This window comes from Tetrao urogallus (genome assembly GCF_951394365.1).
Source record: "Tetrao urogallus genome assembly, chromosome: 2".
Taxonomy (NCBI): Eukaryota; Metazoa; Chordata; class Aves; order Galliformes; family Phasianidae; genus Tetrao; species Tetrao urogallus.
The window spans coordinates 28,062,503-28,087,547 of record NC_136814.1 but is presented as its reverse complement, the minus strand read 5'-3'; positions in this window follow the sequence as shown (position 1 = coordinate 28,087,547).

Below are 25,045 nucleotides of genomic sequence, written 5' to 3'. Positions count from 1 at the left end.
GAATCTGGAGCACTAGAGTAAAACAAGTAAACACAGGAAAACAATTCCAGTGGTTGTTCTCTTAATATTGTCCAGGATGCTGTAGGTCAAGACGTGCTTCTGGCTCACATTCAGCATGCTTTCTGATGAGATCATTTCTTGCAGAGCTGCAAAATGGCCTGTGCCACTACAGGGGCTCTTTCTTTCCCTGTGCAGGACTTTCCATTTGACCTTGGTGAATTTCCTGTCAGGTTGTTATTCCTTCTGCTCCAAGTCCCTCTGAATGGCAGTCATGCATTTTGACTGCAAATCACTTGGTAACGTTTGCAAAGTTTATGACAGCATGCTCCTCACCTCTTTCAGGTCACTGATAAAGTTTTAGACAAATGTTTGGAATAACAATTACTAGCTTAGATGTCGAATTTCAGGAAAGTTATAAGAAATTGATAACAGTGTCTTTGTGCCAAGCAAATCCATTTCCATTATGTATGGCCAAACCTACTTATTTTTGCTTCATGTCCCCTAGGAATTCCATTGCAGGGATGTAGGAACACAGCATCTTTCAAAGCAATAGAGCTTTACCAAAAAAAAAAAAAAAAAAAAAATTGGATTTTCTCCATGAAAGATAAAAATGTGTTATGAATTATGGCAGTTAATAACATAGAGCAGTGTAGGAGATAAAGTAGGTATACAGATACATATGAAAAAGTGATGGCTACTGCGTCCAACATAAAATAACACTATATATAGAAGAAGTTTCTTGTTCACATTCAGGATTCATTTTCCTGTTGGAGAAGTAGATTTGTTTTGGTCAACGTTGTGCCGTTTTAATTGTTTTTTTGCTGATTTCCTGTCAGGCTGTTATTCCTTCTGCTCCAAGTCCCTCTGAATGGCAGTCATGCATTTTGACTGCGAATCACTTGGTAATGTTTGCAAAGTTTATGGCAGTTTATGACCTGCTGCACTAAGAATTTCTTCAGTTCTCTGTCTATGGGAGTTTTCTGTATGCTTCTCCCTTCCCTAGGCTATCTTCAGATATTTCTCAGCCAAATTTTAATCAATCTTGACACTATTTAGTTGGCAAGATATTGTATGAGATCACAGTCCACTGTGTATTTTTACTGATACAGCACAAAAAAACATTCAGAATTACCCAATGGATATCTCCAGACATATGTCATTGGAAGGAACTGTTGCCTGTGGACCAGAAAGTCTCCAGCTTGACTGTGGATCTATCTGCTAAAATAATGAAATTCCTGTTTGAGTTTCATGATATAGCATGGGTGATATCTAATAGGTCAAATATCCAGTGTAATAAATAGAAAAATGAGCTGCTTTTAAAAAGATAACATAGCATATATATGCACTCCTAGACAGTAACTATCTTAGTCTATCCTTTTTATGTCCTAAGCACCTGTTTATCACCGCTTAGCAAAGGCTGATTGGTGTGGTGCATCTTCATCCATCCTTCTTTCTGTCTAATCAGAGTTGTAAAGCACCTATCATGCAGTTACCTTTCTCTCAGAGCAAAGGATATCAGTCACTATCCTTACTCTGAAATAAAATCCATTATTAAGTCATATCACTTTCTCACAATCTCTCAGCAGGGTGCTGATTTACAGGAAATCAAATTGTCTCACTTATCATTAAAATACTCAGAGTTGAAAAAAAAAAAACAACAACAAACTATCAGAGCAAAGCAGATGGCTTTATCATAGGCAGGGTTCTTGTCACATAGGTGGTCTTCAGTCTCTAGATGACAGAAAACAAGATCAAGACTAGTCTTCCCAGATGACACTTGTCTTTTATATAATCAAATACTGTAGATCAGATGAGACTGACCAGAGGTTTCTTATGGCTCTTCCGCTGGAGAATCTACCCACTATTGTGAAAACTTCAGAGTAGAGAAGCTAGATTGGCCATATCAGATCTGGAGCTGGGGCCTCTGCGCTCTGATGATCCCTTTTTCCTGAAATGAGACTCTGCTGGGAAATGGCAAAGCTTCTGAGCATGAATTAGCATAGAGCTGCCTTCCTCAGTCCTTTGGTATTGCTTGGGGAAAAAAAATGAAAATCACCTGGGGTGGAATGTTGGACAGATCAGGCACGTTGGAGACCATATCGGTTACTTTTAACTATGTGGAGAGTAAGGCTTTGGAACTCATGTTTTGGATAAACCCTTGCTACTACAGTAGCAATTGCTATTCACAGAAAATATTTCAAAGGCTGAAAAATCTTTGAGTTTCTTGCCTTTTACATTTTACAACTGTTAAGCAGACCATAGGAGAGGGAGGAGCAGAATGGTAGGGCTAGCCAATACCTGGAGATTATATCCTCCAATTTAATTCAAATTGGCAATTTACCAATGTGAATACCCCCAAGTGGTCCTTAATGCTGAAGTGGGTGGTTTAATTAGCACTGTGCTCCCATTTATAATTAGATTTCTGTTAGTTCAGTTTGAAGCATGATTTCATAATACAAAATTATTTTTAAAAATCCTGTGGGGATATTCCTGGTAAATTAATACTGTGGACTTTGATGAACTGATGCTTTTAATAGACTGTGGTATTTGAAAAGAATCTAAATCAAAGCAAGAACATTATCATCCTATAAAAGTCAGAGCCACATGACAATATATCAATATGCAGGAAGAAAGAAGAATCATTAGATTACCTGAGGAGATTCTGGACTGTGTGCTTCTCTTTTTCAATTAGTTAATCTTGAAAAATGCAAATCTGTTCAGGAAATATCTTATTTTTCCTTTCTCTCTCTCTCTCTCTTTTTTTTTTTTTTTTTAGGTCAAAATAAAGTTGACCTCTTAAGAGAAATTCCTGTTTCTGTTCTCAACATAGATCAAGCTACGATGTCACTGATTATGAAAATGAGAAATGTGCTGAATTCCACAGATTTCAGCATACTGTTTATCTTCAGTAAATTCATTCTTGCTCTATCCTATGAGGTTGAAGGATTTCCTTTATTTCTTTTAATGTGATTTTTCTGATACTTGTAGGTAGGGCAGGGCTTGTATATAGTACGTAAATCATTGTAGAGTGATCACAGCCAAACTGATCATAGTGTTATTCAAGTGCAATGACAAATCAATTTTGTGTGAGGGGTAGAAATGGAGGGAAGTCTCACTTAGATAAAATGAGGGAAAGAAGTAAAAGCTCGGTGGGAAGGTTGTGATGATGAAGCATTTATGAAAGTACACCATACTAAAGACAAACTGTGTTGTGTGCTTTATTTCTAAAAATAAGCCTAAAAATTAACATTCTTATCTTTGGAAAACATTAGAGTCTGAAATAAAAACCACTGTAACTGAATTCTGTCTATCACTTCCATCAGAAAGCGCATGTGCATTTTCTAGAGGCAGACAGGAAGATGAGATTCTTGCTCCCAAGGATATTAATGGCTTTGCTTAAATGATGACCTCCATTACCTGGGGCAAAAATTCTCCTTAGAGTTGAAAAGGAAGTGAATAAACATACTGAAGAAAATACAGGGGGAAAAACAAAAACAAAAAAAACAACATTATTTGAAACTATCTATCAGGATGTAGATAGCATGCTAGCCAGTGGTTTAGCACACATTTTCAACAGGCATAGCCAGGTCTCTTCACATTCAGAGTACATTGCTCTGCAACAGCGTTCCTGAGGATCTAGTAGCATGAATAGTCACATAGCATTTCATTTTTTTTGGAGAAGGGAAAGAAGAATGGGGCTGGGAGAAGATAATGTATAGGGGAACAAGGTCTATTGTGTATTCTCATTAGCTATTAACACTTCAAATGACAATTTTAAAACCATTTGGAGAGATGCCATTAGGAAACCATACAAAGCATACAAATGGCCGAGATAATGGGAAACAGTATTTTCTCCCCTTTGCCTGTTTTACTAAATTATTCTTAGTTTAAAGGAATAGTGGGAGTCATTGCCTACTGCAGCATGAAGTACTAGAGCACAGAGCAGCACTTGCATATTGAATGGCAATAATAACACTAATAGAAATATTAAGCAGTTATTTAAGAAATAGTAAAACAAATTCTGAATTGTTAAGATTAATATTTGATCTCTGTGGTCTTCATCCTTCAGAAAATACAAAACAAAACCAGAACTATCTATTGTTTCATTCCTTCTTAAATATGTATTCCCAGTGCATCCATGAACTGATGGTGTTATAATGAACATTACCATTTCAAAGAATATCACTACTATCTGCAGCCACATAGGGGCTAGAATGTGATTCAACAGGCATAGGTAAATATTAGAGGACAATTTAAACTTGCAGAAGCCACTCTTAATTATGTTACAATCACTATCATATTCACGACCGCAGAAGGAATTTGCTATTTCAGGCTTGAAACTGAGCAGCAGATCCTTATTTGGCATCAAGCCTGATGCATACCTGCAAAAGGTCTCTATTTTAGTTGTTTTATTGCTTCCATGCCCTTTGCCAACCTGACTTCTAGGTCACTGACATATATTTAAATCTCTGAGTTCAATTTTGTGCACTTTTGGTGCAATAAGTCCATATAGACCAGGTAGATTAAGCTTGCAGCTCAGTGCCTTGGAGCAAACAAATCCCTACTTACATAGGTCTAATTAATAGATAAATAAATTACAAGAACTGAAAGGACATAGTGATTACCCCCACCTGATCTCCTGCCTGTAATAGGCCTTAAGGACTTCTGGAGTTAATTGCTTATTTCCCAAATGTTTTAAAAATTTAACTCCTTATCAGAAAATCAGTCTTTATGCAACTCCTTATGATAATGGATAGAATTTCTTATGCTTAAACACTTACTAAATCTTTTCTAATATTTCTTTTTTTTACCCTTCTCCATTTCAGTTTTCTATAATTTCTTGGGGAACCACAATACAAAGTTTAAGAAGGTAATCGTAACTATTTGGATACTAATTAAAAAAATAAAATAGCAGAAGTGAGAACTCCACAATAATTCCAATAAAATGTATCCTGTGTTTAGGTAAACTAACTATTTAAAATGCACTTTTGAATTATATATTCCCTCTTTTTCTGTTGTGTCTTTTCTTGATTTAAGTAGATATTTACAGACTGCTGTACCATAAATCTTTTCATGAGCTGTTGAAATCTTTTTTGGAAGGGCATGTTTTTATTTTTTTCTAACCATTCTCACAGTCACTCTGACCTTTCTCCAACTCGCAGAATCATAGAAGCACAGAAAATCTTGAACTGAAAGGGGCCTCAAAGCATCTCGTTCCAACCCTACTACCATGGGCAGGGCTGCCAACAACTAGATCAGACTGCCCTGGAACCCATCAAGCCTGGACTTGAACTTCTCCAGGGATGGGGCATCCAGAGCTTCTCTGGGCAGCTTCTCTCAGTGACTCACCACCCAGTGAGTGAAGAATTTCTTCTTAACATCTAGCCTAAGCCCCTCCCTCTTTCAGTTTAAGTCCATTCCTTTTGTCCTATCGTTATCTACCCACATAAAGATTCTTTCATATTTTACATGTTAACAGACTAAAGCTGGACATGGTGCTGTAGGCAGTGTAGATAGAGGCAATGCAACTGCTGTAGGGCTGACATGTTTATATGTACAATGGTCTGATTAGCCATTTAATTCACTTTTACACCCTTTTCTTAGTGTTTTTATCTCAAAATGTTAATTTTAGTTTTTTTTTTCTTTTTTTTTTTCTTCAGAGCCACTCATATAAAATTGTTACACTAAAGCAACTGTTAAGAGTAGACCATCTAGTCTAATGCCTTATCTCCAAAGGTGATTCTTCCCTTGATTTGCTCACATCCCCATAATCATGAGACTTCAAGAGACTTTAATTGAATCAGGCAGATAACAGGAAAAGAATGAATCATGACTGGATGGTCCACTAAAATAATGATCTTTTACAAAAGTGTGATTTATGAGTACCTTTTGAAGCTTGCCAATTAGACAATTTTTAATTCATGTAATATGTGCCTTCTCAATTTAATATAGATGTGATTTGATTTTAAAAATTCAATGTCATATTACACCTTTTGAAATCCAATTGAAATACATCTTATCTAGTGTATTTATGAGGATTTAATTTTATCAAAGAAAGTTCTGATGTTAGCTTGAGAGGACCTGCATTTCATAAACCCACAGTAATTGGAATTAATTATATTTCTCTCCTTTAATTCTATTGTAATCTAGACCTGTATCAATCTTCCCATTAGTGTGTTTGTGATCAGTGTCAGACTTAGGTTGTTTTGTTTACGTATCCTCTGGAAATCTGCTTTTTTCAAAGACTTTAAGTAAATCAAAATATACGTCAAAGATAACTTATTTTACAATACTTGTGCATGACTCTATGAGTCTGATGGTTTAACTACATTTAATAGTAGTAGCTCTCTTTAAGTTCTCATGTTACTGGCAGAAATGAAGGTATTGAATCAATTGTTGTGAATACACTATCTGCCTTTATTTTAATGGCAGAGAACAAAAATATTTACTTGATGCATATGTCCCTTGCACCTATTTATCAGCAGACTTTTCTATTTATATTTTTTTCTTTTCCCAATCAATTTTCTATATTTGTTAATATCTGAGTTTTATTGTTTATCAACTTTTCTGTGTTTGTTTGTTTAATATTTGTAGTTTAATATTTGTAGTACCCTTTCTCTAAGCCTATTTGATTTTTCGGATATGGCCAACAGAAACACCCCCATGACAGAGGGTAAGATGAGATCCAAACTGTTGGATTAGACTTTGGTGATAGTTAGCTGTATGAATGTGAATTCTTCTCATATTGCACAAAAACAATAGCATTTCATCCTTTTTGCCCTGTGATGCCCTCAAGTGTTTTAATTACTCGGACACATGTTGAACAGTATGCCTAGGAAATCCTGCTATTTCTGTCTGGAGTTTTCCAAAGACATCACTATCATTGCTATTTCAAAGCAAATCACAGTGATTTTTTTCTTTCGGTACCTTGAAAGCAAATTCAGTCACTTAGAATTCAATGGATTAATCTTTTATGAAAACTAATTAACATTTTGCCACCTGACTGAGCAAGTCAATTCTATCAGGGCAACTTCAGCTTTGGTGGCAAGGTAGAAGAAATTAAATTGTGTTCTGTTGTATGTATATGTGAGAAAAGAATAAATAATGAAACTGCTGGCACTAGGATTACGTGTATAATATGTATATCACCATCACTGTATATATTGCTGTGGCAGTATAAATTTTACTTTAAAAAATTCCCTCAAAGCCAGTCATAATATTTTTATGCCATTTATTGGATGGAACCACTTGCTTTATTTAATAGATGCTTTTAGGTAGAGCATTCATAACTGAAGTTTCTTCTTCTGCTTGTCTTTCTTACACAAACTGTGCTCCTAGGCAGAGACCATCTTCCCACACTTTGCCTTATAGGACTGAGAGTTCAGCATTTGAACTATAGTTGTCAGTGGATAATAACTTTCATAATATCCTTTGGCATCTCTTACAAGTAATAAAACTGAGAAGTGTCCAACTTTCAAGTAATAATGATGTGCTTTGAAACCAAATAGACCTTACTTCCTATCAGTTCTAGAATGGCATATAATGATGATAGTAATTATGTCAGTTTTTCAGGTGAACAGAGTGAGGTTCAAGCTGTGACATTCAGAACCACACTGTAGCTCTGAAGAGGTTCCAGGGGGAGGAAGCACCCCTAATCAAATACTTTATGGACTGTGTACTTCAATATATATAAAGTGACTCCAAATTTCAGATTTTTTTTAATTTCTTTTTCCTTAAGTTAACTTCTAGAAGAAAATATTCCTTTCTGGAGGCAACAATTCACAACATTGACAAAAACGTCACTGCCATTTTAAGCATTTTTGACAGTTCTTTTCATCTGTGTTTTCTACTCATCTTTAGCCTAATGCAGTTCTTCTTGGCAGAGTTTCCTCCTGTCTTTTTGTAAATTAAACCTGAAAATATCAAGGCTGTGCTGAGGTTGAGCACAATGAAAGACTGTGAGGGAAGCTGTTAATGGAAAGTAATTTGAGGAGAACAGCTTTGCTAGCTAGGAAAAACATAAAAGAGAAAAGAGAAAAATCTTATTTTAGTCAAACCCATTCCTCTGGCCTTGATTTGAATCCAGCCAAATGTTATAGAACCTTAATAGATAATCGATATCTGTGCTATTCTCCCTCAATACTTATGCATTTTATTCTATGTTTTGAAACCTAAATGTGAAATTCAAAGACATAGTGAATGATTTGGAGACACTGGGGACTAGTTATTGCTGGAGGAAGAGATGGGATTAATCAGGGATATTTATACATTACTGTAGAGTCAGTATGCCTTTTCCTCAAGGGTTAGCATTTATAAAAGTAAAGTAAAATAGTGCAAGTTAGAAATGAAAACAGAAACTCTCCAAGTACTGGGTCTCAACCAGAAACTTTTGAAATCATTCTAAGCGGCTTCTTGTGAATCCTGTGAACACTGATTGCTCTTTGTCTTGCTTTCCCATTGGAAACATAAGCATTACTATATATATGATGCAGAAACTTCTGTGAAACCTGCATGCAGTTTTAAAAAAGCTTAGTGGTGCATGGCAGGGTTGTAGACTGTGTATCCTGCTTACTTTAAACTTTTACTGCATAAGGCTTGTTCAAGTGTAGAATAGAATTCACAGATAAAACTCACTTTTCTTTTCAGTATCCTCCATGCAAAGTCTTTCACTGACTCTGGACTGCAGGATAAGGATCCAAAAGTCTTGATTTGGACAGTCTCACTTCTGCAAGGGAAAAAGAATCAGGCCTTCTGTTTGTTGCTTTTGCTCCTTCTGTTTAAGGCTGATAGGACTTTTCATTCCCTCAGCAACTAGCAGTGGGTAAGAAGGTAGCAATAAAGCAGTAAAGTAATTAATTTCTACAATCTGTTGTGTTATCCCTTTAAAAAAGACTATAGCAAGTCAGAAAAGTACATTTCCATTCTTCATAAATTTTACATTATCAGAAATATTTTCATTTTCAGAAAGACAAAAGAGCAAAAAATTTAAATATGCTCGTCAAAATCAAATTATGAAGTTTTTTTTGTTTTGTTTTGGTTTTTTTTGGTCAGAAATGCTGCAACTTGACGTTCCTAAAAAGGCAAAATAGAAGTAAAATCTCCTGCAGATTCTTGAGATCTGTTGATTCAAAGTGGGGATATTTCTGTTGAATTGCATGGTGCTCCAACACCATAATAAAGGGACAGATGACTGCTGTACTTGCAGGATAATTAATTCCCCAAGTTCCAGTGATCATGCAGCAAGGACCACAAGAGCCCACTAGCCCTAGGCCACTAGCAGCTGAGCAATGAAATTTTTTTCCTCAAAGTTCTTTCTGGATGATGGCCTTTGGGGAGCCCATCCCGAACTTTCAGGCTCTAAATAATATGAAAAGAATACTGGAAAAAATGAACTCCCTTCACTTCTGATGAAGGCATGTTCCCTGAGATAAAAATGTGGGTAGTGCATCTGGGAGGCAAATAGCCTGAAATTTGAAAAGCCTTGGGGATCTGGGCTGTAAGGCTGTCCTTCAGGCAGGACCTGAGCATCTGGGTGGGCGAGCTAAGAGAAGAGGTGGAGAACCACTGAGGTTTTCTTTGCAGACTTGTTCAAAGTGGCACATTGTTGAAAGTGAAATGTTTTTCAGAAGACTGGAATTCCCTGGCAGAAATCATTTTTTTGGAAATATTTCTGACAGTTACTGGTCAAATCGCTGTGGAATTCCAGCATACTCAGCATGTTGCTTTGCAAGAGTTGTTTATGCATCTTTTGTGAATTGGTATGACCTGTTTTGTTTGAACTTGTTACGCTTCAGATCCTCTGGGTACTGTTTGTGCCTCCTTGTGGCTGTTCTGCCACATGCTGTATTTTACAAGACTGTACTCCTGCAATAACCCGCATGTGTCTCCTTTGGGGATCTATGACCCATTTCACACCTCTGTCCACAGAGCTGTGTGAAGGAGTTCATGTTTTTAACAGTTCTCCCCAGATAACAAGCAGTTCTTCCAATAGCTGGTGCACACGGGAAAAAAAAAAAAAAAAAAAAAAAGGAAAATATATTGCTCGAAGCTGAGCCAGGGCCAGCAGAGGGAGAAGTATTAAAGCAGTTAGAGAGAAAGTCGAATTTTGCTTTCCAAATGAAGATTGACACATTCACATTGCTGCTCACTTAAAACAAAATGTAAAATTGAATTAAGTCAGCCTTAGGTAAACTGGATGTTTTATGCCTCATTTCAAAACTGATCTCTGGAAAAAGATACTATTCTTTGCCAACCCCAAAATATACATCACCTTAGTGCCAAAAAGAGTAAGCATGCTCTTTTTTGAGCTTCCTTTTGTTTTTACTAAAAAAAAAAAAAAGCTTGGGGTGACCTACAGTTCAAATTCTCTTCCCTTTCTCAACTATTTCTGAAGTTTCCATTTTGAAGTGAAACAGCAAAGGTTTCCCCCTCCTTTTAGGATGTGAGAGAGCAAGGAAGAAAAATATCTTCACATAAGACCTCTGAAAATAATGAATTCTCCAATCTGATCCACCACTCTGGGAATTACAAATAGACTTTGGCTGTGTTTTACAGAGCTCCCAAATGTGTGACTTTTCCAGCTTTTTGCAGAAGATGCCATATTTCTTGTTTTCCTCAGGAAGCAGATGCAGTGTGATACAATACCTCCTAGGTGCTCTGTTTGAATGCAATGTCTATTTGGCCTTTTATTTTTCTCTTTTCTGAATAAGCTTCAGTAGAATTGTTCCTATTAAAACTTGAAAGATTTTTCTGCATTTGGCAGCTAAAAAATATTTAGGAAATACAAGGGTCTCAGTTTAAACTGTTAATGAGATTTAATGCTACTTTGATTCAGGAAGAAGGGTGGTCTGGAATTGATCTCATCCCTTGGTAGCTTAGCTGCTACATGGCTCATCTCTGGATGTTTTGACAGCTCCTCTTGAGTCAGTCCTGAAGCTCCCTGTTTGGAAATAGAAACTTTGATACAAAATGCTCTTAGAAAGCAAATAACGTCCAGTGACTTATAAAAGGCTTCATCTGTGTTTCAGATATGAACTAGGATGTACTCAGAAATCTGAAATTGTGTTGAATGTGAAATCTCAACCACAGCTCAGTCAGAGAGTAGAGAAATCTCTTTGGTCCAAAGTACCACTCAAGTCTTATACAGTGGATGAATGTCCCTTATCATGATGAAAAAGGCAGGCGTAGTTAGCAAGGAAGATATTAAAAGTATTTAACTTAAAAAACAAACAAAAAAAAAAAACCCAACTCTCTCACATTCCCTGAAATGAAGATAGCCAATAAAGAAACAATAGCTCACAATGACTGCTTTTGTAACATCCATAAGATGATTTCAGGGATCTGTATAAAACTGCTTATTTATCTCTTGAAACCATCTTCAAGCATAGCATACGCTACATTGCACACTCTGTGCTAGATTAGCAAACATTAAATATCGCTGAATGGCATCAATTTCAGAGGAATCATTTAATGGTGCTATTTCACCTATGAAATGTTAAAAAAAAAAAATACAGGACTTACCCATTTTATTGCAATAAAATATTTTTGAAAACCCTGAAAAGAATGGATTCCTGGAAAAGGAATTCACTTCTTAAGTGATTTGATCAGATACTGCATTTACCTTTGTTTTCTACTTGAAAAAGTAGGTAGCTGAGAAGGACTGTTTGTGAATACCTCATCTTAATAATTAAATAAGCCTTATAGAACTTCTGGAGGAGATAAGATCTGATTCTAAGAGTGGTATTCATCCAGTATAAGAACAAAATCATAACATGGGGTATATGCAATGAATATAATCAGACAGTAATTTCAAATCATCAGTATGTTCAAGAACGTAGCTATCTCCTCAAGGATAATGCACAAACAGAAAGAGGAAAAATGAGTTGAAAATGCATTATTCAAATCGCTCCTCTACTTTGGTCTTTGAGTTATTAGACAGTGCTATTCATAAGTTTTTTTGACTACCATTTGCAATTCTGAACCATACGCATGAATATATTTTTATCACTTTCTCATCAGGAATAGATTATGTTCTGCTAGTCTGTTTTGCATTGTTCTATTTTTTCCTTTTTTTTTTTTTTTTTTTTTTTTTCCAATATTTTTTTGAGATAACTGGAGATCCATGTTGAGAAGCTAATTTTGTATTTCGGTTTATGTAAGGTAGTCGTTTATATTTCTTTTAGACTTGAGCTCCATGTACATCAAACAGCAGCTTAATTTACTCTACCTCTTTATACATATTACTTGTATACATTACTCTGGATGTTGCTAGTTCCACTGTGACACCACAGAAGCCAGAGCTATACTTACTAGGTCCTCATGTGGGACTTCAGGCACACTTCTCTGTTACCATGGCCTGATGGATGACCAAATCCATCAGATGGAATGTATGCCAATGTCCATATCTTTAAATAGCATCTAGGAGTCAGGAACAGTAAAAGCAATCATTTCCAGGTACCTTGTGCCAGACTTCAGGGAATCTATGATGAGGATGAAAAGGTTTTAAACACTGAAATAAATGTTGAGATGAATGAACCTAAGAGCATTTACAGTACGACAGTGCTGTATAGTGAATTTTGTTATTTGGGAAAATTAGGAGAACACATTTGAAAGAAAAGATAGCTATTTACATATGAAGGAGGTGTATCATATGCAAACAGAATCTTTGTTGCTGGCTCCAGAAGTTTCCTCAGGACATATTCCTCTGAGCCATTCATCATCTGTATTTCCAGAGCAACATCTGTGCTGCCCAGCAGAAGTGAAAAGAAATCCCCCACATCTTATTATGTGAAAGTGTATTGAAATAAATTCTAAGTGTCAGTCAGAACTCCGATATAATAATAATAATAAAAAAGGATCTACAGGTTAAAACACGGGCAGGAAATGGCATGCAAACTAAATTATATGGAGAATAATGTTTCAAATCTGTGCTATTCAAGTGAAGACAGATAAATGAAAAAGAAGCAAGGCTGAAAGAATCCTGGGGTGGCTGCAGAAAACAAATTAAATTACTTTGTAATGAAACACAGTGGTATCAAGAATCAATGTATTTGGAGGGAAAGGGAAAAGGAGAAGGTAAGCTGAATTTGTAGATCAGTCATTGTCTGTTTGCTGACTGGATAGCATTTGTGGAACAGTAAGCCCCTCCTTGTTTTCAATTCTAAACTTAGGAATATCAGAAAAAAATAATCAGTAGAAAGGAAAAGTGAAGACATTTAATCACTTCAAATCTGTCAGTCTTCTTCTGCTTTATTCACTCTTAAATCTACGCTTTGGTTAAGTTTTCCTTCTTGCAGATATCCAGACAGCCTGATGTTAAGTATTTAGCAAGACAGAACCCACGGGTTTTGCTGTATTACTCTTGGCGGTAAGGGTGTTCTTAAACAGCAATTTTCTCATTGTTCACTGCTTCACTGCTAATGGTGTGTGTAAGCCTTTGGCCAATGGGTCTTTGCTCTGGAAGCTGTAATACTGCAATCCATTCCAGACTCCTTCACAACAAGTTTGAGGGGAGAAGCCCTGGGCTTGCCACTTCTCTCACATCTCTTGCCTTGCCTGTGGGAAGCCCACCTTCCCTGGCAGCAAGAGTAATGCATGGCAGCTCTGTGGGCCTGCACAAAGTAATTGCCACTTTTCTTTATTGTTAGAAGCTTTTCAGATGTTAAATATTTGTGAAGTATTCTGAGGCTTTCAAGAGGCAATCTTTGCACTAAATGATGGCAAATGTTCTTTGCTTGTGATGTGCCATATGCTCTTCTGTTGCCTGCAACATTGCCTCCAGGCTTCCATGATTAGACTGCTCTGACATAATCAAGTTATCCAAAATGGGGTGGAGTGGAGGGTTCAATGCTGAGACAGAATGATGTCATGTAAACAGAGGTGCAAGAGAAAGCCATTGGCATTATGGTTAAAAATGTCATATAAGTAGCCCTGGGAGACAGATACTCAGCAGCATGTCAAAATAATTATAGCGGATAGTGCCTGCTGGTGTTGCCATTATTGTTTATAAGGACACTGTCCATTTGTGTTCATGTTAATGTCTCAGGTTTGTTCCAGCTTTCAAGTCCTTCCTAAAAATTAACGTTAAAGAAGTCCAGGAAGAAAAATTCACACTTGCATACACACATGCGCACACAAAATAAAATCTGACAGATCATGATACAAGGAGTGTCAGCTCTTAGCTGTCAGTTTCCTGGTTATTTTGTCAGCTGTAATAAGACATTAAGAAAATTTTAAAAAGTGAACTTCTAGTCTCTGCTCATGTGTGCTTCTGTTGTTCATGCTTGTACAAATAGGTTTTGGACTGAAAAGCAACATATTACGCATGTCAGTGATAAATAAAGAGAGAAAGATCTTTTCTAGAATAGGGATGCCAAGTAAGTTTACTTCCTGAAATATCAGGTATGTGTGACTGGCAAAAAAAAAAAAAAAAAGGGAGCAGGTTGCTTCCCTCCCCTGTGTCATTTAGTTGATGGAACTATTCACTCTAAGGAAGGTTGACACTTGCAAAGCACGTTAATATGTCTTAAGGTAAAAGGTATCGGAAACTAGAAGGAAAGTTGATGTCAATTTAAGTATCCTTCGTTATAGACACAGGAGTTCAAAGCTAATTAGCTCTGACCAAAGCTTATTGAACTCTGTGTCATTATTCCAGTTGATTACAGAGTGATGGGCAAGCCTACTGTCATCTTAGTAACGCAGAAACTAACTTTTACAGAAGCAGTGATGACGTGACTCAGGAACAGGCATAACTTGCATGAGATAAGCTGGTGGCAGAGCAGAGAATGGAATATGAGTTTCTTGACTTGCAGAATTACCGTGTGTACTCTGTAACGTGTTCACTGTACAGTAATAAAGTCCATGCAGGGAGAATATAAACAAGGGTTTGGTTGCTGAAGCGGTTGTTTCTTCCAATGGACAACATAGGTATAATAGCCCAAGGTGTTCTAGCTCGGTCTGTAATAAGACCTTAAGTCACATCAAGAAATTATGATGTTTCTCCAAGAACAGAGTTGAGCAAATTTGCATTTTGACAAAGAAGGAAGCAGCTGTTTTGTATTCTCTCACTGCTTCAGGGAGGATGCTAAGTTAACTATCTTTCTGATTAACTAACTATCTTTCTGATTATTATCTTTCTAATTAAGATGGAATGGCCAGTACTGAAGTTTTCTGTTGAGTAGTCTGTAGAGGTCCATCTGTGTTGATCAAGAATCATGTATTTGTTATGACTGCATCTGTGTTGCTGCAAATGGGCTTCAAGGTTCCACATTCTGACAAAGGGGATCAGTGGGCACAATCCATCACATTTTCCAAAAAATGACTTCTGATTCATCACTGATTTAGTCCTGGTATTAAAAAAGTCCTAAGCAACGCTTTAAGAGTAGAGCACCTAATCCTATTATTAAGTTCTACAAATGCCATGTGTTTACCTTGCGGAAGGTGGAATGTAAAATTCCTGTGAGGAATTTGCCTGAGAAGAAGAACAAACATTTCCAAAAGGAGCAAAAAAATTGAAGGAATTGAACCATAAAGGGGCACTGTAAAGAGTGCTGCCCCTTAAAATTGGCATGGTTATATCTGAAAATTCAGAGCAAGTCCTGTGAGCCTGCTACCATGAATGTGTTGGTAGAGATTGCTTGTTTTTTTTAATTAATTTAGTGCATGTGATTTTGTTTACTTCCAAAGAATGATCTAGGGAATTATAAAAGTCTGATACTATTTCATGTAATGGATTTGCTTTTCTATGTCAGCTGGTGAAGATTTAGGTCTTTGATGAGAGACTTTGAATTGCTCTGATAACCTTAGTGTTGTCCCTATGTAAGTATTGTATACACTCTAATGAAAGTGTGATGAGCAGGAGCAACACTGACCCTTCTTACTCCTTGCAATATAATGTCCTTCAGAGTTTTGTTTCTAAACTACTTGGTGACTCACTTCCAAGGTTGCTATTTCATTTCAAACTGGCTTAGACAGATTTTATCTGAGCTGTGAGATGCAGGAGTACTTTTCAGCTCTTAGCTTCAGGGGCCTCTTCACACATATCCTTTGGAAAAGAAAATAGACTGTGTAGGCAGAAAGACTACAGGAGCACTCTAGCAAATCTCCTAGTCTATATGGTCAGAGAACAATCTGTGTATAGAACTTCATGATGTAATCTGCCCTGTATTTTTGTATGCTCTGAAGAGTCTTTTGGGTTTGCCTTGACATGGCAAGCAACATTGTGACTTTCAAAGATAACAGTTTTCAGTCACCCCAAATTCAATTTCAGGTATGTCTCAATAAATAATTCAATAATGAATGAAGTTTCATGTATTTGATAATAACTTCACAGATCAGCTGATAGTTTGATCTGAAATACAAATTGTAATGTAACAGGAAATACTGTAACACGGAAAGAGGAGTTTCCATGTTGTCATAACAATTGGAAAGGGTCTAATCACAGAATGAATCACAGAATGGCTGGGATTGGAAGGGGCCTCAAGGATCATGAAGCTCCAACCTCCGCCCCACCACAGGCAGGGCCACAGTACATCCAAAGGATTAAAAGATTTGGTAATAGTTTAAGTACAAGATACATTGCTAGTAAGGGGTGAAGAACGTCAATACTCTGAGGAGAATAGAGGTAGAAAGATGAGAAAGAACTTTCAGTCGTTTTTATATTTATCTAGAGTGATCTAATTTCTCTGAATGATCTGAAAGAAAACTGTCTTGAATCACTGCATTCTACACTGCTGGCTCTGGAGCTTTTTATCCTTGGGTTTGAGATCTCTCAGATCTCAAACTATCCAAAACATTTAGCCAAAGTACTTTTTAAAAAGTATCTCCTTAATTCAGAAAGCTGAGGAGAATTAATGTCTATCTTCTATCGCACAGTATTAACCCAAAAAGCTATTCACATATGGCAAGGCAGAGGCAAGTCTAATGGAACTCCAAATATTTTGATGGATTTAATAATATTGCTACCAGGTAAGATATGGTAAGACTCATAGGCAGCCCAGGTCCCAGCTAAAACTTTCTGTTAAATAGTGTTGTCCTGTCTTTTACTTTGGCCTCCAGTACAAACTTGAAAACTTCTAGTCTTTAAAGAAGAAACCATAATTTAGAAAGTAAAATTCCAGCCCTAAATATATCTCCAAATATTTTACTCTAGAAGGAGAATCAATATTGATGGTTGAAAGTGTTTCATTGATTTTACTGTGAAAAGCCAAACAGAGTTCTGATAGGGATGGAAACATTAGTAACACATTGATTAAATGCTTCAGTGGCCAATGGTTGAAGTCTACACTTTTATCTGTTCTGAGCTGTTTCATTTCAAAAGAAGTGTAAAATCAAAATAATTGGTGCAAACCACCTTTAAGTGTATGGGTTGAATTACAAGTCTTACCAGAGAAATCTACATAATGTTCTGACCTTGTGTTTCTTTTGCTGTTTTCATGTTGTTTACTTAGACTCTATTTTCCTTCATCACTGTAGAAGTCTTTACTGTATCTTTCAATATATAGATCGATTATACTGCAGTTATTTTCCCTCAGTTTTGAAAAAGGCAATTATTACACTGTTAGAGGATAAAAATAATTCCTAGTCTTCTATTTATATCTGAAATTTCCTTCATTTTACTCACGATGTCTTGAAAAATATGCTCTAAGTTATGAACTTAATGCAAGGGAATTTGGCATTGATAAAATATACTTAACTGGTGTCTTTATTTCTTTCTCCGAGAAATGAACAGAATGAGTAATTTCATGGAAAATATTTTTATACATTTTGATGAAGCATTTCTGATTTGGATGCAAAGACTTTGAGCTTACTTAGTATATCGGCACTGAAATATGTGAAAGAAGAACACTATTCTTGACACAGATAGGAAAGAAAGTGTCTTAGGGAGATAACAGAGGTAAAGTGTGGAAATTATAAGGTCATAGAATAACCAGTATCCTACTCTATATCTGTGCTCTATGCTCTTGATCCTTGTGCCCTATTCTGTTTCCTAGGCCAGTGTTGTAACTGCAATGATGCAGAGTACTCCAGTTCTGGAACACTGAATGCTTTAAGGTTGATAGCACTGCTCTTTCATCACACAGACTACTTGCCTCTTTCATTACCTTTGAGTACCATTTACTTAAAGACCTTTGAAAATGATAATGCTGTCAGACTGCAGTGACTGTTATTAGGTTTTGAGCTGCATCTAGGGAAGAAATTCATAGACAAAATAGATCTGTGCCTATTTTCTCATTTGCTGTGCTCAGAATAATAACAACCTGTATAAATATAACTTGTTAATTGCAATTTTGATCCTGCTTTGTTTACTTGATAACCATTGAGTTGATAACCTGTATCCTGACAGATGCTTTTGAGATTTTATTTTCTTAAACAAACAGCTAACTATTTGGAGAATGCATGGCTAGAAGTCTTAGAAGAAAGTCCTCTGTTGGAATAAACTATCTTTCCTTTAAGTAATTTGAAGATACCATGCATTACAGGTTAAGGGAAAATGCAAAAAAAAATTGAATGTTAGTTGTTGGATTGCAGTGCCATTTGATTTGGAAGATCTTAACATTTGGAACAATGTCAGGAAATTATCAAAAACTCTGGGTATGGGGAAAGGGGGGCTTGTAATTTCTCTAATACATCTGTCAAGAACCAATAGTATTGAATGGTAATCTATGCTATTAGGTGCTGCCCCTGTGATTTTGGATTACCAGTTCTCAAAAAAATATTACTACCTATATTGCATAATAGATTGATAAAGAGTAAAGCTATCTCCTCTGTCATAATGATAATTTCATAAAAAATGATGATTTCATAATTTAGATTATGAAATTACTATTAATTATGACAGAAAGATCAGAGGAACCAGTCCACCAATTATTGGCCAGTTGTTTATATTATCAGCTGATTTTTCTCTATCCTGTTCTTGTCTAGCGGATAGAGGAGATCACACAGTCATTTTCTGCATCATGGAAATGACTGTAGGTGTTTTGAGGCAGGGACAACCAGACCAATCTGACACTGGCACTCAACAGGTCCTGATGACATGGTATGATCTTACAGTCTAGGGGAAGGAGATTTTTTTAACTACCTGAAATACTTTACAGAACTTTACGATAAATGACTAATTTACTATTGAAAGGTTAAATATTGCTGAAAAATCAGCAAGGGGATAGACTTAGTAATTTACTGTAAATATTTTAGTCTCCATCTGCTCCACCTATTATGATGCCTGAGTGCTTCACAATTTTTAATGTACAATTTTCATGTCTAATCTTCCAGGTCATATAAAATTATATGATAATATTCATTTTACAAAAGAGAGTTGGGGCTTAGGACAATTAAAAATCCTGCATAAAATAACAGTGAAATTTAATAGTTAAGAGGAAGATTTGTTCCTGATGTTCCCAGAGTTTTGCTAATTATTAGGACATTTGTTTATATAAAATAAAAAGGAATAGTAACTTGAATTGGCTATTCCAAAGGTATTCAGCATTTTATCATTCAATGATTGGAGGTTATTATGTCATTTTGGACTTTTTCACTAAGCCCTTATAAGTAGATTAAAAGAACGGAATTACAATTTCTAGTCTCCCAGTAGATTTTGCCATATAATGATGGCCCTGTGGTCTCCAGACTCTATCCTAAAGCTGAGTGAAAGTCTGTTTATCCACAGGCTGCAAATTCAGTGCACTTACACTAGATCTTCTGCAGAGTGGATTTCAAGGACTGATCAAACAAAAATTGCTTGTAGAGCCTAATGAAAAAGTTGGGCCTGCGCAGTGAATTCATGTTCTTGGAGGTTATCACATTGCTTTGTTGAAACACTGACTCCTGAGCCTGAAGTAAAAACAACCCAGAGAGAAAGCATTTCCTTCTGAATTTCCTTCTGAATGGAAGAGAAAAAGGAAGGGAGGAAGAATGGACTTGTACAATAATACAGAATGGATCTTGCAGAAGTTTACAGAATACTTAATTTAGTTGACTCTTTAGGATAAGCAAGCTGAAGATAATACTTGCCATGTCAGTCATCACAGCTTTCAGTGAAACTGTTAAGCATGACCCAAAAGATGTAGGACAAATACCCTAGGGAAAGAAGGGTCTGGGCCCAGAGAGTGGTAGTGAAATGGTAGAAATCCATCTAGGCAGTGGTCACAAGGGGGGTTCCCCAGGTGTTGGTATTGGGGCCTGTCCTGTTCAATATCTTTATTGATGACTTGGATGAAGGGATTGAGTGCACCCTCAGTAAGTTTGCGGATGACATCAAGTTGGGAGGAAGTGTTGATCTGCCTGGGAATAGGAAGGTCCTGCACAGGGATCTGAACAGTCCAGATTGCTAGGCTGAGGCCAACGTGATGAAATTCAATAAGACTAATCACTGGATCCTGCACTTTGGCAATGCTACAGGCTTGGAACAGAATATCTGGAAGACTGCGTGGAAGAAATGGACCTGGGAGTGTTGGTTGATGCTTGGCTAAATGTGAGCCACCAGTGTTCCCAGGTGGCCAAGAAGGACAGTGACATACTGCCTTGTATCAGAAATAGCACGGCCAGCAGGAGCAAGGAAGTGATCGTCCCTCTGTACTCAGCAGTGGTGGGGCTGCATGTCAAGTACTGTGTTCAGTTTTGGGCCCCTCACTATAAGAAAGACATTGAAACTCTGCTGTGTGTCAGAAAAGGGCAATGAAGCTGGTGGGGGGTCTAGAGCACAATTCTTATGAGGAGCATCTGAGGGAAATGAGATTGTTTAGTCTGGAGAAGATAAGGCTTGGGGGAGACCTTATCACACTCTATAACTACGCAAAAAGTACAATAAATCTCCTTATTTTGCTTTTCCAGAGTGCACTTATGTTTTCAGCAATGTCCTTAAAGAGAGAAAATTAACTCAGATTCAGTTATTTTCAGTTTGTAAAGTGAAAAACAGAACCAGCTGTTTTTGGTGATATATTGCACTTTTGATGATGCTATGTATTATAATTCAGACTCTGTCCATTAATACTCAGAGATGAAACATACCAGCATCCATGTCTTGTAGATCTGTATCTATCTGTATCTTCTGTATCTATCTGACAGACAGGAAAAAAAAAAAAAAAAAGAACATGGAGTAAATGAGAGGCTTATCTAAAATCATAGAGTGAAGGTAGTACGCAATGAACAATCTTGCTTATTTATACCCTTGTTTTTAACATTTTGACTTTGGTACATCTTTTGTTTAGTATTCTTGAGTTAGTTCTCTGGTGTTTTTACATGTTGTTTTTTAAATGTTTGCATATTTATCTATTTTTGGAATTTCAGCACTGCAAAGTATCTATATCTATATATCTATATATATCTTTACTTTCAATGACTTCCTCCTAAGGTTTTGAGAATTTAGTGCACAGGCTGTCTTTTTGCCATTTCAGCTGTACTGTCTAGTCATTTATCTTCCAGAAACCTAAAGGATACTTGCATGGTTTGTGGAGGTTAAAGGTGTTATCTAGTTTCCTACAAAATATCACCATTAATTGCTTTCAGATGTTAACATTTCTGATAAAGAGACACTGACAAACTGCTTGATATTCTGCATTGTATTGTAGACTTAAACTGTTAGCTGGGCTGCTTACAGCTATGTGTACAAGCAGCTGCCTTTCTTGATTGTCATGCTTTTGGAATCATCCTTCTAGATTCCTCCAATGAGCTTCTTAGTCTGAAATTAGTCAACTTCTATTGAAGCTAATCTCTGCCATGAAGATAATTCAGCAAAAAAATTAATTTTCTTCTTGCCTGTTACAAAATTAGTGCAATCCTGGTCAAAACTGAGTTAGGAGTCTTACTATACAGATTAGAGCTTGAAGATCCTGACATGTTATCACTTTAAATAAATGAATAATTATGAAAGAATAGTGAACAGGACAGACCACAGGTCTTGATTTGACTTTTATATATGTTGAAGCAAAAGAGTAGCAAATCCACCAATGTCAGGACTTTCTTCTGGCATCACATCACCACTATACGGGGCCAAGTACATGCAAGATAAAACTAAATTTACCAACCAATAATCCATCTCTTAAGTAAAACTCAGCAGATTCAGGCTTTTTCAAGAAATACTCAACACTAGATTTTAAACGTAGGGAAATTTGAATCTTCCAGTCAGTATCAGCCTACTTGCAAGGACAACATGGGCCCAGCTGACATGGTGTGAAGGGAATGTCATGTTGTGTTCCCATCATCCACGGGGATGAGACCTAGTGTGAACTATTCCATAAGAGAGTTTGTTTCAGAAGAAAGCCGAGAGTGAACCAACAGACTGTTAGTCAGGATGACTGGGTCAGTTTGGGCCTACATGAAAATGAAAAGAAGATTAGACTAGTCTATGCTTTAGACGAGTTAAATCTTGTGCTTTGATGTTGCTGGTCTGAATCTTTTGCAAGTGGTTGTCCTGGAAGCTATTCATAATAGGTGAAATAGTTAAAAATTTGTTATGTTCCCATTGAATTTTAGATCTTAACATCTTTAAAGAGGTGGTAAATAATTGACTAATTTACATACACAAATGCCTCATTGCTAGGGCACAAACAGGTTGTTTTAGACATAATTGACTTATAAATGAAAGCTCAGAACTCACAAAATGCCTAGAAATGTTAAGATTGATATAGACAAAGGAGACACTGATAAATAATGCCAGACATGAGAGGTGATCTGAGCATAAGAGATTTCATTGTATAATTTATGGGCAGAAGAATGAAAAGAAAGGCTCAAATAGCTATGGCTGAATTTCTGTTGAAAGCTTTGGAACTATACACCCCATCATTTTATGGAAAAACTAAACCAACTAACCACTTTCTGTAAAATGCTGCCAGCTTTTATCATTTTGGCTCATGTATTTGGCTTAGATATAGGAACAGCTGGAGCAAAGCAAAAGAAAAAAACCCAAAGTACTCTCTTCTTCACTGTGCTCACAGGCACTGAGCTTTAATTAGCTTCATCATCTTCTTATTAAAATCAAACTCTTCTAATGGGGCTCCCCCTCTTCCCTAGTCTTTTTACTCATGCTAAATTGATAGCAAAGGACTCTCTCTTATCCAGTTATCTGGATATCTCTCAAGGCATTCACAGCACCTTTCAGATTAAGATTGTCTCTGAGAAAGCCAATAATAAGGTCCTACCAGAGAAAGAAGCAAAGTCTTAAACATTTATCTTGAGTGGCAATGCTATTCTTTAACCTGAAATGTTCTTCGTTTTGATTATATGGGAACACTATTGCCAGTATCATTGGAAAAAAAATAGTATTTTGGGAGTGCAGATAGCTCCAGAGACAAAAACAAACCAGAAGTTTATCAATACTGTGTTCTGCAAAGGGAAGAAGATTGTTCTTTCTAGACTATGTTGGTGATCTGCTCACAGTGACCTTTGGGTAATATGTGCTATTATTCCATACGTTATTGCTCTTAAATTGAGGTCACATGAAAGAGACTCTCAGCTACTCGTATCTGTACTCCAACATGTGAACAAAAACTGACAGACATTAAAGGTCATTATGAGCAACATTGATTAATTGCATGGGGATTTGTACTGACAGTGTAAGCCCTGTTATTTCAAACTGGCCTACAAGCTACCTGTCATTCTTTACAGTGATGGATTCAGTGGATAGACATATTGCTATGTCACAAGGCAACAGTGAAAGAAGCTAGTCAAATTTGGTTTCTTATTTATTGCTTAGAATTTATTATTTCAATTCCCTCTGTTACTTCTTAGTATTTGAATACAGGTCTTCTCTTAGCTGCAAACATTGTTTATCCCCTTCCCGTATATCGTCGTCTTACATTCTTAGTCTTTATCTAGGAAAAGCCACATTTCAGCTCTAAAATGAGCCTTGAGTCCCAGCCAGAGGTTATGATGAGTCTGTATATTTTGTTAACTCCCACACATAACTACGTGAATGTTAGTTGGTCTCTGGCTGAGATTAATACACAATGTTAGGATTTAAAAAGGAAACTCTCACCTTTCCTGGGAGATACTTTATCTACGATACCTCATGTCTGATTGAGTCTTCATGATGCTAATCTGATGAATTATGACCTTTAAAAATGAGCTTTGCTATAATTCTACACTGGATAAGAATTAAAATGAGAAAAGGCAGTTGTGATATTAAAGCTGTCAGTGTAAAAGAAGTAAGCCATAGGAAGGAGGACTGTAGAAAGCATGGACTTAGGCTGAAAACCTCCGACATACTCTCATGTGGAAATGTATTTGGGTGCAGGGACCAAGTCCTGTGCATTTTTTCTATTCCAAAGTTGTCAACTGAAACAATAGAAAAATGTTTAGAGAACTGCCAACCACTACTCTGGCTTTTAAAGTCAGGTACCTTCGTTATCTCATCCAAGTTTTTTGACATCATTGACTCTCAAGACATCTGTGAGTATTCAGCACTTCAGAAAAATTATCACACCATTTATGTTTGCGTTCATTCTCCCCACACAAATCTGTACCTGCTGTATTTTGAAGTAGTGTGTTCTATCCAACTGTTAAGAATTGGTGTGTCAGTTCCAGTCACACTGTGATCCCTAGTGAACATGGGAGGTGCTGTGAAGCTCATGTCTTACTTGAATATAAATAGCTCATGCTTAAGACTGATTCCATATGTTTTGATGCTGCCTGGCCCACTTGCTCCCAGAAACATCTCAACTGGCTGACAGCACTTTATTTCCACATTTACTAGGAACATTCTTAAGCCATTTTCCTTTTTAACCCAGTGTGCTCTGATGTTTTCTTCACTGATTTTTGAATAGATCTGTTAGTTTCCTTTTGTACCATCACAATCCGATATGAAGACAGTGATCACATCTCCCATTTTTAGTAACAGTTATTTTGCCACATTAATATTATTTTGCCATAAATTAATATTTCATGTTTGTAGGAATTCTAACGGGATGGAACAACATATATTGTGATTTAAGTAGAAGTAGTAATGAAGACTGAACACTTTTCCAGAGCGAACTACATTTCGAAACATTTTAGTAGCTATAAACTAGGGTTAGATCTTATTAGTTTAGTTTGTTGTATATCATTAAAATGATGT